The 17706-nt window shown below is 33.4% G+C and overlaps 1 long non-coding RNA gene across 2 annotated transcripts; it reads left to right on the top strand.

Annotated features, from left to right (window-relative positions):
• The first annotated feature begins 1349 nt into the window (after positions 1–1349).
• Positions 1350–16904, top strand: LOC108482467 (uncharacterized). Of its 2 annotated transcripts, none has more exons than XR_001870883.2 (4): positions 1350–2003; positions 2106–2174; positions 2432–2997; positions 16890–16904. It is a non-coding gene; the product is annotated as an uncharacterized LOC108482467 (long non-coding RNA). The 2 variants fall into 2 exon arrangements; XR_008285930.1 differs by having other exon boundaries at positions 2432–3007.
• The last annotated feature ends 802 nt before the right edge of the window (positions 16905–17706 follow it).

The raw sequence follows: 17706 nt of genomic DNA, 5'->3' as shown, positions 1-17706 counted from the left end.
CTGGTAGACATAAGAAATCAATTATTACATAATCATACTAAATCGATTCAGCTACAATTTCAAGTTTCCATATTATTTTTGGGCTTTGAAATTTTAGACTTTATTTAGACAAAATTGTCTTTGGATTAAACTTTTAACTTTAATTAGATAAAATTATCTTTATTTTATGTCCCTTATACATTATTTGACAATTTTAATTTTTTCAATTATATATAAAATCTCAATTAATATATTTATCTAAAAATAATTTGTAAAATCTATAATTATAAATGTTTATTTAAAATCTAATTAAACATTGATTTAATCACTTTCAATTTTATTGAACTCAATCAAATGTTAAATTATTTATATTTTATAACTCTTAATGTGTAATGACAGCAAAAAACAACCAACTTGAAAATGTTAATAATGATAACTAAAATATTAGAAGTTTTAACAACAATAATAATAGAAAAAGAACATAGTACATAATAAGTAAAAAGAGATGAATATTAGAATTATTGGAAGTTTTAACAACAATAATAAATAATGAATGAATTCATGAGAGACTGATATTTAAATTAGATTTAGGTTTTATTTTCTATTTAATTATAAGAAAATATAAAACTATATTTAGAATTTAGAAGTAATGTGTTTTGTTTTGGGTTTTAAATGAGTTTATATATTGGGCTTATATGCGTAAAAATATTGGTTTTTTTATTTTTAAATATTTTTTTTTATTTTTTTACTTTTCGATGTCCAATGGAATAAACTAAATTGAACCGAATTGATGTGGTTCAATGACATCATCTAATTGAAATTGAACCGAACTATAAAAAATTTGACGGGAACCAAACTGAATTGTTGATTCAGCTAGATTTCTCAATTTGGTCAATTTTTTTGGTCAACCTTAGTTCAAATTTCCCCAAAAAATCCACAAAAATCCAAGTGAAAATTTTAAACTAAAAAACTCGATCCGCCACCATCCACTGTTGGACCGCTGCGTGCTTGAGATATTTTACTATTTTTGACCTCTTCTACATCTCCATCTTTTGATTATTCAAAAGGTAAACTCGAACCCCCTGAACTAGGTATGGAAAACCAGGTACAACAAAAAATATAAGGAAATACCATTTGTTCTTCCTTTAAATCATCCGCCAATCTCCACCAAACCAAAATCACAAGTTTATTTCTAAAGAAGTAGAAAAACATTCTAAGGTGTATGCTTTGAAACTCTCAATTTATGTAATGCCCAAAAATTCTTGAAACATATTACAACTATTGTTTTTTTTTTTGAATCAAATAAAATAGATCCTTTATTCAAAAAGTAAAACAATAAAGAGCCATGCTTGTTAAGCTTAGACTAAAGCAGAAAAACAACAAAAAGGCCAAAAAACCCAGCCCAAAATAGAGAACAAAACAAAAATCAGATAAGATCCAGCTAGGCAGAGATGGGGAGCTCTAGAGTCTTCTTAACAGCTAGCTGTTAACCATTACAACCCATCCCATCAACAACAACAAAAGTATCTGGGGAAACGCTACTATCATAATTACCCCCATTTATTGAAACTCAATTTCCATTACTTTCCTCGGAAATTCAAAAGAGCTTCTATCTTCTTTTATGCAAAGTTTCTTCCCAAAACCCTCCTGAAACACACCCAGCGTTTCAACTTCTCAAGAATCCGTCCATCGCTGATCCTTAGACAGAGCTTCCTCCACTCTAGCAGTATACAACGACAGCAGATAAGTCGTTTCTCCCCTCAGTAAACCCTCTTTTGCAAGAATATGAGCAATGTTGTTTTCCTCTCTGGGCATAAATCGAAAATCACAGGATTCAAAACCCATGCTCAGATGCTTTGAATCATTTATGAAAACTTCAATTTCTAACCTGTCTTCATCTCGCTTTTGCAGTTTATGGATTACTGTTTGAGAGTCACCTTCAACCACTACCTTACTCAGACCTTGATGTAACTCGAGTTGAATCGCCTGAACATACGCCACCGCTTTAGCAGCAAAAGCAGAAGGTATATTCTTATGAAAAACGACTTTAGCATTAACCACTGCTGCCCTTGCATTCTTTACGACTATTCCCGAACATGACTATTTCTTATCCTTGTTAAAAGCAGCGTCAAAATTGATTTTGACCCACGGATCTTTCGGAGCAGCCCATCGACTCGTAGAAAACTGCCTCACTGGTAAGCACGAACTCAACCCATCCAGTTCTTTTATGTAATCCTTATAAAATCTGCCACTCTAGAACCAGATTTTGATTCACCTTCATGAATGAATCTATTTCTTGTACTCCATAGCACCCACAAAACACAAGCAATCACTCTGCATTGACTAAAAGAATTTTGTTCAAAGATGTTGCTAATCCAAGCATTGAAATCAGTAAATTCCTGTTGCAAAGGCCAGTTAAAGCCTAAGCTGTCCCATGTTTCCTTTGCTATAGGGCATTCCTTGAAAACGTGCTCCCTGGAATCCGGTCCGTTATGGCACATTCGGCAAGTTGCAAATCCCATAAGTCTCTTGTAGTGTAGATTACAGAAAGTAGGCAAAAAGTTGTAAAAAATCCTCTAATTTGTAATTTTAATTTTAGGAGGTAAATCTAGACTCCATGATCTTTTGTAAAAGTGGTTGTAATTTGATTGGGTTTGAGTCTATCCCTCTTGTAAAAGAAGTTTGTGACCGTTGTGAACCATGTACTCTCCTGTCGGCTCCCCACACTAGATTATATGATCTTCATGCTGGTTCATGGACAGAGGGATACATAAAATTCGATCCGCGTCCTTTTCCAAAAAGGTATTGTAGATCAAGTTAGATTTTCGTTTCCTTGTACTCGCCTCAATTAAATCTACTATTACTAACAAGTTCGAATTAACACCCAAATTCTAGACTCTAAAATCACTGTTTCCAGGGACCCATACATCACTCTAGATAGAGACATTCTTACCATCACCAATCCTTCACCCCATTCCTTTCATAAGGAGACCTTTTGCAGACCATATACTCTGCCAGGTAAGAGAAGGTAAATTTCCTAACCTTGAATTCAAAAAATCTGATTCTTTAAAGTATTTTTCCTTCAAAGTACGCACCAGTAACGAATTAGGATTTCATAACAAACACCAACTGTGACACCCTAACCTCAAACCGTCACTGGAACAGGGTTACAAAGTATTACCGGACCTACCAGACAATTTACCATTAATACACACATAAAATAATCTTAAAGTCCCATAGATAGACCCTCGAGGTTCAATATAAACAGTAAAATCAGTTCGAGATTAAAATTAAAATCACTACGAATTTTTTTCTCAAATTTCAAAATTATTCTTATGAGCAGTATCCACATGCCCGCGTGAATTGCCAGTGTGACCCACATTACCTTGTCATTAAGTTATACGACCATGTTGAGAGCTTGTGTAACTCTCTGTTTATGACGTCGTCATCAAGTGGATTTCACATAGCCGCATCGTATGCCCGTGTTTTAGACCGTATTCTTCACACGACTGAGACATATGCCCGTGTCTTTGCTCGTGTGCTCATTTCGAAGCTAAAATTCAAGACACAGGGGTTACACGGTCTGGCCACATGTCCATATACCAAGTCATGTAGACTCAAAATGAGTATTTAACACTTAATTTTCTAACTCTACAAATTTCAACAACAATCAACATAAAATACTTATGTTCCATCAATCCAGACACAATCAAATACGCTCATAATTTGCCAAATTTAAACATTTTATATATTATACAATATTCAATTCTAATCACTTATCAAATATCATCAAATAATTCAAATTCACACCAAATTAGCCAAATCCTATTATGTACCATTACCAAATCTAAATCTACTTATTTCATCCTTACATTCTCAATTCAAAATGACATACACGTAAGACATCCTAGGTACATGCCATTACCAATAATTAGCACACTTTACCTTATTGAATTCGGGATCGGCCTGGGATGCTGATTCAACGTTCTAGCTTTAACTTATCCTGCGCACGGAAACAAATCGTACGCTGAGTATAGATATACTCAGTGGTATTTCTATAATCCGAATATCAAATAAATTGAAAATATAACAAACACTTAAAAATCATATAATAATTAGAATTATTCAATTATTTAATTCGAGATAAATTCTTTATAACTTATTTCATTCTTTTTACTTACTAACCTGTATAGCTTTCCGTAATCCGTTCACAGGTCATTTTAAAACAATAATATTATTCACTTCTCAATCACCTTTCTATACTTATTCATTTCATTAACAGTTATTATTATTCATATCATATCATTATCTTGCTATTCTAGATAACTTCCACTATATACTTTCGATTCATATATCTCAATTCACATTTCAATTCATCAAGTGGCATTAAATATCATCAATTCGAACTTCAATCATTTCATGAACCTTTGGTTCATGTTTCAATCTCATATCTCAATTTCAATTCTCAATTCAATTTCTCATTTCATTTCAATAGCTCAATCAATCAAATTTATTCGATTTATCTCTTCATTTATTTACCCCTATTAACAAGACTCGGACCTTGGCGGATACACTATCCAACCAAACACACCAGATTGGCACCCTGTGCCTCATCGGATAGTTCGAAGCAATAGTTGACACCCAGTGTTTCATCGGCCTAGTCAAAGTAAAGTTGGTACCCAGTACATCATCGAATCTATCCAAAGAAATATAGTGACACCCAGTGTCTCATCGACTCAAGGTCGAAGTATCCCTGAACACTTCCAATCCTATGGCATGCCAACTATATCCGACCTATCCCGATACTGTTAGTAGGGTATCTAAATCACATTTAATTTTATTTCAATCACAATTTCTCACATTTTGAATTCAATCATTTTTCCACCTTTCAATCAATATTCAATCCATTTATTTACACATTTTTCACAATAATCATATCAATTTCATCATATTCTCAATCAGTAAAATTTTCAATATAACATACATTCAATATTAAATTTTTACCTCACTCACATATATCATATAAATTCAATTCAATTCAATAAATATAATTTCAATAAATTCATTATATATCAAATCAATCCATTTCAATTATAAAACACAATAATTCTAACACTAACAATTTCTATATGCATTAAATAAAAATACAACAATTAAATACTAAGTTCGGATTATAGAAATACAAACCGTAATTTCCAAGCTAACTTTCGTTGTCTTTGCCTTTTTCCTTGCTTAGCCGAGGCTTCCGGCACAATGTTAGCTACGGTAATTAAAATAATTATACTATTAATTACAGTATTAATTATAATAAATAATTAAATTTCTAATCAATTCTCACCTTATTCCCAATTTAATCCTTACTAAGTTTACTCGCTTTCCTAATTAAATTCACTCTTTATTTCCATTCAAATTTTATCTTAAATTTCCAGCATATTTTCATAATTTTGAATTTATTTCCATTTAATCCCTAAAACTCAAAACTTATAGCTTAGTTTACAATTCAATCCTTTATTCAATTCAAATCAAAATTTCTATCAAATAAACCCCCAATTCCATCATTTTATTCAACATGAACCATATTTAGAAATCTAATAACTTTCAAAATTTCCACTTAAAACAAGTAGTATTTATCTCTAGGAATCCCAAAACTAAAAAATAATAAGAAAAGGGGCTAAATTGACTTACCAAATTAACTTTAAACCTTTAAAACCATATTTTTCCCTTTTTCTTTTCTTTCTTTCTCCCTTCTCTGTTTCGTCCCCTGCTATTCTGTTTCTTTCCTTCTTTTTATTCTTTTGTTTCTTATATATATATATATATAATAACAATAATAACTATAATAAAATTTATTTAATAACAAATATTTATTTAACACTTATACCAATCATTTTTATATGCTTGTTTTCCTTTTCTTTTATATATATATATATATATATATATATAATAACTTAATAATATACTTATATAATAAGTAAACATACATGTAATTTACAAATGTATGTATACTAATATTACACATGTCATTATACATACCATACATTTGTCATTCTTTTCTTTATTTATCATATAAATATCTTTTATAAATAATAATTATCTTTTAATAATTAAAACATGTATTACAATTGTATGTATTTTCATTAATACACTTGTATCCAATCATTACCATACATTTGTCTTTATTTAATTTATTTCATAATATAATATCAATTAAATAATAATAAATACATTAATATTTACTTAAATAATAAGTAAATACATACATGTATTATAATTGTATGTACAATATTTATTACACATGTATTTTATTTTTACCATACACTTGTCTTTCTTTTACTTATTTAATTTAGTAAATATCTTTAACTTAAGAATAATAGCTATTAAATAATAATAATAATAATAATAATAATAATAATAATAATAGTTTAATATAAAACCATAATAATAATAACAATTATGACATTTAATATACATAATTCAAGAAAATCTTGATTTTTCTTTCATTTACCGCCTCATTTCATGGGTATGACTTAATTGTCATTTTAATCCTTTTATTTTCTATTACTTTAGAACTAAACTTTCACACTATATTCAATTTAATCCTTTCATCCAATTATCCTTAATTAAGCTAAATTTACTTAATTAAACTTTAATTAACCACTCACTTAACTTTGTAAATATTTTTAATAAATATTTACGAATCCATTTTTCAGAAACGGAGATCCGAAAATGCATTTTTTATATTAACTGTAAAATTTGGGTTATTACAATTCTTCCCCCCTTAATAAATTTCGTCCTCGAAATTTTCGTTAAAAGAGGTGGGGATACAGAGATCTCACTGTTTCTTCCGGTTCTCGTATTGCTTCCTCAATATTATGACTTCACTTCTCAAGCTAGTATCTCAATCGGTTCTTCTTTTTCATACTATAAATCAGTTCAGATTCCAATATCCCTTGTCGAAATAACATGTGAATTATCTGATCTGCATCTTCTAAACGCCAAATCTTGGAAAGAAAACCCCATAAATTTCCTGTAACTTCGAAGGCAAATCTAATCAATATGTCACCGATTTGACTTTTCTATAATTTTACATAGCCCAACAGAATGAGAATTTAATTCCCTTTTTCAACCTGATCTCAAAATTTTCTTCCAATGTAAAACTTTTTTAAAAAATACTTATTGTCAACAGAATACTCAATATTTCGACATTTCAAGTCCACATATGATTTCTTTCGGTCAGAAGCTGCTTTCAATCTATCTTGATCACTTTCACTTTTCTTCGGTTCCTCGAATCAAACAGCTCTGCATATTCTTTTTTTTTTTCACCATATTCAATCAAATCTGTGCAGTTTTTCATTCATAATCATACGATGCTTCATACAATGCTGAAAACTGTTATCACGTACCCAGAACTTCTTAAACTCGTTCTAGAATTAGAATGTAAACCACTCGTTCTAGAATTAGAATGTAAACCATGTATCTCAATCAGAAATAATAAAAACTGACATATCATGAAATCTGACAATTTCAGAAACCTATATTTCAGACAATTATTAAGTAGAAAACTTATTCATACTGAGATAAAATATGCAGATTTTTCCATACCTTCGATGATTATTCAGATATTATCTTTCCTTTTTCGCAGATAAAGATAATTCCAATTCAAACCCGTAAGAATTCTATCCCATTTCCATTCTGATATCATCCTTCGATCGTAATGATCTTTGAATTCTTGATCTGACTTTTGTTTTTAAATAGCAGACAATCATCAAATTCAATCTGAAATTTTCAATCAAAATCATTTGGTCACTATATCCATTTAACCAGTAACTCATTATCACATTTCTGAATTTGCAGACTTACTGTAGAAAAGTCAATTTAACTTTCATCTCAACTAGAATTGAGCCTCATCAGATGATAACAGTTGAATATTCATAGCTCATATCACAAATCAAAACTTTCAATTCTGAATATACATATCTTCATTTGTCTTTCTCGGATGATAATTAATTATTATATCTAGATCTTTTAATGCAAGAACAATAACTACCACTTCCAAATCAGGTATCAAATAATTTTTCCCATGTGATTCTAACCTTTCGTAACATAAACCATTAGTTTACTTTCTTGTAACAAAACACTGCTATCCTTGTAAATTACAAGTTTCTTCACTGGATTTCAAGCTAAACCAGAACTAGTGCTTCAATTAACTGAGCTCTCAACTAATCAAAACCTTGCTGACATTTATCAGATTATTCTAATGCCATATCTTTCTATAGTAATCATATCATCCAAAAATCCCTTTTTCCAAATTTTTGATAATAGCCGACTAGTCTCAGAAAACCTCTGATTTCAGATACATTTTTCAATATTATTTCAGGCACAAGATCTATAGCTAATTTAATTTCTTAAACCAACAGTAGTTCGGTTAACTTTTCTGGAAACATATCAGAATTCTTTCGCACTATTGCCACTGATTTAAACTTTAACTTGAATACCTTAATATCCAACACACAAGCAAAGTAAGTATCATAACCCTTTTCCAGCACATTTCTGTTTTGACATGATCAATATTTCAATAGGTAAATCATCCAATCTTCTCTGATTCAAAATAAAACATTTCATCATCCTAACTTCGCAATATAATATACTTTTTCTTGTAATTTACTACATCATCATGCAAAATTAACCATTCCATTCTCAGAATTACATCAAACAATAATAACATCAAATCGATAAAAAAAATAGTACTTTAGTGTCATTATCAAATAGTTTCCTGCAGATTTTATTAGCCAATAAATACTGATCCGGAAAATTTGATACTTCCACCATAATTCAGTAAACTCAACAGGCAAGTCTTTAGCAAATACTAAATTCATGCAATCATAGGAATAAGTCAAACCAAGATCAATTTAAAATAATCATATCAGTGTCGATAAAAGAAGATAGTACCTGTAATGACATCCAGTAAAGATAAATCTTCTTATATACAATTAACATATGCCCTAGCTGATGTTCATTCTCTAGATTTTTCAGTGAAGTCTTTTGTCACGCTTCGACTATCACTCGTATTTCCGAAGTTACAGAGTAACCTACCTCTGGTAGCTGTGTTACTCAGTCTTGAAATCTGAATAATATCTTTTTTCAACTTTTTTCAGGCAATCATTAAGATAATAATCAAAAGAATTATATTCAGGACATATTCCACTCTTTACTATATATTTTTCGGCATTATGTTTTCATTTAAACCATCTTCAACCCATATATATTTCATAGTTTTTGTCGGAATACATCCTCTGGTATATTTATTCAATCAGACAAATTCCCTTCATACAGAACTACAGTCATATAACTCTGTTTAAGCTTCAAGAATTCTTCACATCTCTAATCAAGAAATATTTGGCTAATATATATATTTCTTTCAGAACTCATTTCAGAAAATTTCCAAATATCCCTTTTATAGTCACAACATAAATCAATATTTCCACCGCCGGTAAGCTGAATCTTTTAACAGAAATATTATGCATTTCTAACATTTATTCGGTGAACAAAACAATTCATTCAAGACCTTGATAATGTTCTTTAACCAAATTTCAGTTCTTTTAAGATCATTTTCAGCTGAAATTCTCAATTGTTCCACCCTATATTTACGGAGTATTAACAATAGATAACTTACCCGTTCAGACAGGCTCTGTACCTTGAAGCACTTTGGGAACTGATTGAGAAACAAGAGGGGTAGATGTCGTAGCGGGTACAGTTTCTTTCTACTCACTGAAAAGCATCAGTTACAGTTCTAAATAATTATGTATCATTTCTTTCTCTATTATTTCATCAGTCAACATTCAATAATTAATTACTTATTAAGTTAATACTCGATATTACCGATTCAGTTTTCATCTAATTCACGAGACTATTCATCTACAGTATACATTTCGTAATCAATACCATCAGTATGTTCATCTAACATTTTCAACTATAAAAAGTACCAAACAAATATATCAGCATCCAATCCCAGCTCAATTTCGACTCAACTATGGCATGTACCTCTAGACTTAATTTTGAGCTCGATTTAGTCCGAGAATCGGCTAAACTTGATAGCTTTGATACCAATAACTGTAACACCCCCTAACCTCAAATCGTCACCGAAACAGGGTTACGAACACTCACCCTAATGGCATCTACTACAGTCAGTACACTGCGACTGTCCAGCAGCAGCAATAGGAGCCCCAACTTTGATCGGCCCATCAACCCTGGCCTTTTTCTTAGGCCTCTGAATGGAACTCGAGGGCTCCGAATCCCTCTTACTTCTACTTTTCTCTCGGTTCTAGTGCTCAGCGTGCTTCACTTCTTCAGTGATATTCGTCTTATCAACCAAAGTAGCGAAGTCTCGCTCCCTCTGTGGAGCTATCAGTACCCTCAGATTATCCCTAAGGCCATTCTTGAATCGAATGCATCTTTCATACTCAGTCGCCATCATACCACGCGCATAGCGGCTTAGTCGTAAAAACTCGACCTCATACTCGACCACTGATCTATCCTCCTGAGTCAGATTCAGGAACTCCCTCCTACGGGCATCCATATAACTAACACCCATATACTTCCCATGGAAGGCAGTCTTGAAGAACTCCTAGGACAGTCGATCGGGCTGAGTGCCCTCCTTAATCATAAGCCACCACTAGTAAGCCTCATCTATCAGTAGTGACACTGCACCTTTTAGTTTCTGCTCTAGGTGCATTTTAAATCGTCCATAATCCTCTCTGTGGCCTCAATACAATACTCAGCCATATTAGGGGCAACTCCAGTAATACCCCTAAAAATCTCGGCTCCACTAGACTGGAGTCATTTTGTAACTGACCCTTGGCTTCCACCTCTAATATTGGGCCCAACAACCCTCTCTAAAAGCCTCAACATAGCTTAGGACAGTGCGCCGTCCCCAGCCACACGATCATGAGACCCAAATCCAGTCTCAGTCATCGGTGAAACAGGCGTCTCACTAGTATCCAGATTAGGCAAGTTACCAAAAGATGAAGACCCAGCTTAGGCCCCTCCACAGCCTCTATCATGGCCTCTACCACGCCCTCTTATACCCCGTCCGCGAGTACCTTTGGTGCTCATTGTCTAATTGCATTTTATCTGCATTAACAGTTTTATGCATCAGTTTACAGCTCCAGTGTTTATTAACAGCTATTTTATGAAAACAATATCAGTAATTTAGAGTTCGTTTTCATACAACGCAGTGTCTATCAATTTAACTACAGTCTTAGTGTACACTATTTTGAGTGTTTTTAGTATATTCCATCTATAGTGAACTTAGTATATACTACCTATAGCAGTTTCAGTCAAAAACATTTAACAGTTATAAAGAACTTACAGAATCAGTACCAGATACTCGATGTACCACACGTTCAGTAAAAACATTCCAGTATTCAAAAATGAGTTAAAATAAGTTTTTTTTTTTAAAACCCAAATCCGAAGCCGAGTTTTGCAACTTGGTTCTGATACCACAAAATGTTACACCCCAAACCTGGCCTAGACGTTATGGTCGAATCTAGCAAAGTCACATGATAGCGTTTGAAACTAAGTTGTTACGATAAAATGATTTCCCATCTGTTACACTTGTGACCCCAAAATGGTTACCCATCGAGTCAATTGTTTTTACTCATTTCGTCACGAAAGCTTTTAAAAGTCGTTTTTGAGTAAATCACGTTATTAGAGAAAACTTTGCCTTTTTGAAATTGAGTTTTTAAACGTCTTAGCAGTTATAAATCCATAAAAATAAATAATAACCCAAATTAAGTAAAAGTCCCAGAAAGTCCACAATTTACATAAAAAATTACCTCGGAATATAATTAAAAATTTAAATACCCAAAGTTGAAAAGATAGTTTAAGAACGTGTGGCCACTGTCAAGTCCTCCGCTGTACCGATCTGTCAAGTCTATGGATTACATATACAGATTAAATAGAAGGGTGAGTTTACGAAAAATCAGTGTGTAATTCCCCGAACAAACAAGCAGACAGTGCAAAATAAACTAAGTTTGGGCCTAAGCCCTTTTTAGTATCAGTGACAGTATCAGTTAGGGCTTTAGCCCATCTCAGTACAAAAGCAGTGATGCATTTGGGCCTTGGCCCATTATAGTATTAGTAGCCAGTACAGTAACAGATTATGCAGTAAACAAGTCCTATCCAGCCCGCCTCTACACACCATCTTAGTCCAACCTTACACTTCATGTGGGGATATAATCAACCCACCCATCCCTACACTCCAAAATAGTACCGAAAGCGGCACTAGACAGTAATTTGCAGTTGAGCTACCAGTATTAGTCTCGAGGCCATCAGTACACTTCCTCTACATATATTATCCCATCCCCATGCAATGCAACATACAGTCGTGACATGCTATCACATAGTGTCATGCATATAATCAGTACAGTATTCTAATCATGCTCAATAAACAGTCATACATATATCATTTAGTTAATTAGAGATCAAAGCATTACTTATCGACCCCACAGTAGGTTCACAGTCGTCTCAGGCGACCCGTGCAACCTTAGCAAACAAACCAGTAAATTGGGCTCACACGCCCATGTGATCTGTCCGTGTGGCCCCACATGCTCGTGTGGCCCACATGGCCCAAATTAGCCTTGGCTGTGTGGATCAAACGGTCTGGCCCAAAATCCTACACACTCGTGTGAACCCACACGCCTGTGTGGCCCACACGGTCTAAATTGATCGAGCCCGTGTCTCGCACACGGCCTACTTGGCCATCACACAACCGTGTCTGGCGCGGCCTGGCCTCATCGACCACATGCCCATGTTCTATCATACTTCCTCCCATACGAGTGACCACATGCCGGTGTTCTATCATATGGCCTACCACACGGGAGACCACACGTCCGTGTGGCGTCGACAGTAAGCTTTTTTTGCTTTTTGTCGAACCTCATTTTCTGCGTTTTGGGTACACACCTGGATCGTTTTGAAGCTAAAGTCACCACGAGCACTCCAGAACCTATTATTGGACACATTTCACTCAGTTGGTTTCTTAATCAATTGAATTAAACCAAACCCGAAACTGGGTGCTTGTCAAACGAGCAACAAAAACTCACCTTCAAAAGAACAGCAACGATTCCCACGAATCTAAGCCTCCAGCAAACAATTTTGAATCCCTGCAAACCCTCATAAACGATAACAACTACTCTTGTCAACGAACAGTTAATAACAGTTAACGAGAGAACAATTTACTTAACTAACACTTACCAAACGATCGTAGTCAAAAGAGGAACAGCATGAAACTGAGTGGGAAAGAATTTGGAAAGAAGAGAGACAAGAAAAATAAGAAATTTGACAGCAAAAGAAAGGTGAAAAAGATAGCGAGGAAGAGGAAGAGGAGAAAATCGGCAGAGACCTTTTTGGAGAAAAAGAAACAGATTTTGGTAATGGGAAAAAATACAATCAAATCCTGATAACTACCCCATTCCTCTAATTTAATCTTAAAAACGCTCCACCTGACCCCCACTCATTCCACTACTCAGAATCCCATTCTACTCAAACACTCGTACGACACAAGCAATAAAATAAATCCCTTATTCACATGGGGATTCAAACTCCGGACCTCCAGGCACTTAACACTCCAGTTAACCACTAGACCAACAGGCCAATTCAGATATATTTTATTAACATTTATTTATAAGCCTACTGACTAGAGATAGGGGCTTATTCATTTAAAAGCAAAAAATTACGAAAGCTAAGGCTTAAACTTGGAACCTCTCAGACACTTTCCAGAACACTCAACCACTGAAGCAGATACAAATTTGTGTCACAAACATACAAAAATAAATATATGGGATTTTGGGGCGTTATAGAGTTATACATTGAAGAGATTGTAAGATTTCATGGTGTGCCTCTATCTATCATTTCGAATCGGGATCTGAGGTTTACCTTCAAATTTAGGGTAAAATGTACGAAGCTCTAGGCACCGGATTGAATTTTAGCACAACATTTCACCCTTAAATTGATGGTCTATAAGAGCGAGTAATCTGAGTGCTTGAAGATATGTTATGATATTGTTAATTGAATTTGAGGGAAGCTAGGAAATATTTTTATTGGTACCTGAATTCACATACAAAAATAGTTACCAATCTAGCATCAAAATGATGTCTTATGAAGCTTTATATGGTCGTAAGTGTCGAATTCCTCTATGTTAGTCAGAGTTGAGTGAAAAAAAGATGTCAGGAACCAATTTGGTGCCAGAGATTGAAGATAAAGTTAGGGCTATTCGAGATTTCTTAAAGGCTGCTTCAAACAGACAAAAATCATATGCCGATTTGAAAAGAAAAGATATTGAGATTAAGATTGGCGACAAAGTCTTTCTGAATGTTTCACATTGGAAAAAAGTTCTGCAGTTCGGCGGAAAAGGGAAGCTCAGTCCGAGGCTTATTAGACAATATGGGATTCTCGAAAGAATTAGACTTGTAGCATATCGATTAGCTCTACCTCCAAAATTGGATAAGATCCACAATGTTTTTCATGTGTTGATGCTGAGAAGGTATAGATCAGATCACTCCCATATCTTAACTCCTTACGAGATCTAGTTGTAGCCTAACTTGTCATATAGTGAAGAACTAGTTAAAGTCTTAACTCAAAATACTAAATAATTAAGAAACAAGCGCGTAGCATTGGTGAAAGTATTGAGGCAGCATTATAGCATAAAAGAGGCTACTTGGGAGCTAGAAGAAGCAATGAGATCTCAATACCCCAATCTTTTCTAAGGTAAACTTTGAGGACAAAATTTCTTAAGAGGGTAGAATTATAACGGTCTAATTTTCACTGGTATTAGAAAATACGATTTTGAAACTCCATTTTTATAAATCGAGTTCATGAATATTAAATAAGAATATTTACGAAGTTAATATGAAAATATATTAAAGATTTATTGTAGCAGTCCAATTTCAGTTAAATCGAAACTTTCGAAACTACAAATCCGAGGCAGAAAGAAAAATTATTTTAATATTATTGCATGGTTTGTATTATGATATGAATGTTATATGAAAATTCTGATAAGAAAATTTTATCGATTATGTGTTTAATTATGAAAAGGACCAAATTGCATAAAATGAAAAAATTGAGTTCTAGTAGCTATAAGTATCAAATAGCTATGGAATTCAAAACTTGAGGTCCTTATATGGTAATTAGACCATTAAAGAAAAGTTAGTAGATATTCTTGATGAATCATCCATCGAAAATTAGAAAAAGGCAAGGACTAAATTGGACAGTGGAAAATTAAAGGATCATAAATAATTAAAAAGAAATATCATCATATTATTGTCATTTTCATCCCCAAAATTTTATGGAAAACCTAGGAGAGAGAAAAGAAACTAATCAAGCTTAATTAGATATGTTTTTTATTCCATTTTTAGTTATTTTTATATTTTGAGATTGGGATAGCTTAATCTATCTATTTAGGGATTAATTTGAAAAGTTATCAAAGTATAAAAAAGTTACCATGGATGAATATGCTGAAAATTTGAAATTTATGGTAGAAAATGAAAGGTTGTTGATAGATAAACAACTTTTGTAAAGAGAATTTTGATGAAATCATGATTTAGGGACTAGTGAAATACATGTGCTGTAAATGTTATATGAAAATTTTGGTTAGGCTTGGAACAAGGGTTAAATTGCATAAATTTCATTTTTCGAGCCTAGGGACGAAATTAGAATTTATGAAAAGTTTAGGGGCAAAATGGTAATTTTACCTAGAGTGCAAATTGAATCTAATTGAATATGATATGTGATAAATTGATGATTAAATTCATTTATATAGATCCGGATAACTCAAATTCGAAGCTAGATCTAGGAAAAGAAAAAGTTTCAAATTAGTAGATTTTAATACACAAACAAGTGTCGAGGTAAGTTGGTGTAACTTATTTATATATGTTAATATGTTTGAATTCAATGTTGTATTTGGGTGAATTATATAAATGTTTAAAGTATGAAATAAATCGCATGCTCGATATTGCTTGATAAATGACAAGTTCCGTTTGAATAATGAAATTTGATGGATATATGTGAATTTTCGTATTGAATATGGCCCTGCATATGTTGCGGACAGAATATAGCTCAGACGAGCAATCCTGTTATAGCCTTCTCGAGCATCCTGTTAAATAATTCTTGCGAGCATCCTGATCGGTAGTGATTTGTATGTGTTACACACTACCACAGCTCTTTGTGAGCATCCGGTTACATGATTTGATCGGTTGTGATCCAATATATAATACGGACACAGATGCAACTCTACATGAGCATCCTGAAATAAAATCTTAAGAGTTTCTTGAAATGGCTCGCTTGAACTCTCTGTTACCTTATCCTATGCTCCATGATATTAACTCTCCGAAGTTACCTGATAAGCTCTATGAGCTCCCTGATTAAAACTCTTATGAGTTTCTTGTTTAGCCCAAATAAGTGTCTTGTTAGATGGCTCATCTGAGTATCCTCATATGTGGCTCAAGAGTGTGCTCCCTGATTAAGTGCCCTAAAGGGTACCATTGATTATAAATTGACGGTTTACAGTTTTGTACACATTATATGTACTACTTGAGTATCCATCGATATTTCAATAACTCAACGGACAAAACTTTTGACATGATAAATTATAAGATTAAAAGAGTTATATCTCAAATACTTCTGAAATACCTGAAAAAGTGTAGCATGATGAGCTCATCCATGTTTATTTGTTGTACAAGTGAATTAAATGATTAACTTGTTTATTTGAGTGTATGTAATTAGGCAAATTGCCAATTTGTTGGATAGCATGTTATTGTATGCTTATTGCAATGAATATTACTGGTAAGTTTAATTCCTGTTATATGAACTTACTAAGCATTAAATGCTTACTAGGTTTTATTTTCTTTGTCTTATAGCGTTCGGAAGCTAGTTAACGTTGGAGAAAGGTCAGAGAATCATCACACTATCCTCCAGCTTGTTTTGGTATAAACAGTAATCTTATTTTGATGTAATGGCTTATATTGGCATGTAAATAGTTTTGCGACTTAGCCATTGGAATGGTTAAAAATGGATTGTTTTGGTATGTTATTATAAGGTTATATATCATGTTTAGCTTATATGTATTTGGTTTGGTTAAATTGTATTAGGGTAAAATATATCATTACAAGAAGGTAAGTTTGATCATATGAATATGTGATACTATTTCATACATGTTAATGATGTTTGCTTGATTTATATGACTTGAATTAGTTGGCAAATATATTCAAATGTTATTGTAGGTTGAAAGTTAAATTTGGTGAAAAATAAGGCTAGGAAATGACCTTATTTTGTCCACACGGGCGTGTGACTTGATCGTGTGTGACACACGGTCTGACACATGGGCATGTGATTTGGCCGTGTCTCCCCTGCATCTTAAAAATTGGGAAAAAGAATGCTCAGAATTGGACACACGGGAAAAGACACGGGCATGTGTCGCAGCCATGTGTGTCACACGGCCTAGAACATAGGCGTGTGTCTTGGCCATGCGAATCCTGCACTTAATTTAGGAATATTAAATTGAACACACGGCCTAGCACACGAGCGTATGGCTGGCTGTGTGATACAAGCCAGAGAGTTACACGGGTAAAGACACGGGTTGGGACACGGCCGTGTGCCTCACATCGAATGCCCACATGGCCTGAGACATGGGCATGTCATCTAGCCATGTGAGCAACACGGCCTACTCCCACGGGC

Source organism: Gossypium arboreum, chromosome 7 (genome assembly GCF_025698485.1).
Source record: "Gossypium arboreum isolate Shixiya-1 chromosome 7, ASM2569848v2, whole genome shotgun sequence".
NCBI classification, from domain to species: domain Eukaryota; kingdom Viridiplantae; phylum Streptophyta; class Magnoliopsida; order Malvales; family Malvaceae; genus Gossypium; species Gossypium arboreum.
The sequence above is the reverse complement of the archived record's forward strand: the minus strand, read 5'-3'. Positions and strand labels throughout refer to the sequence as shown.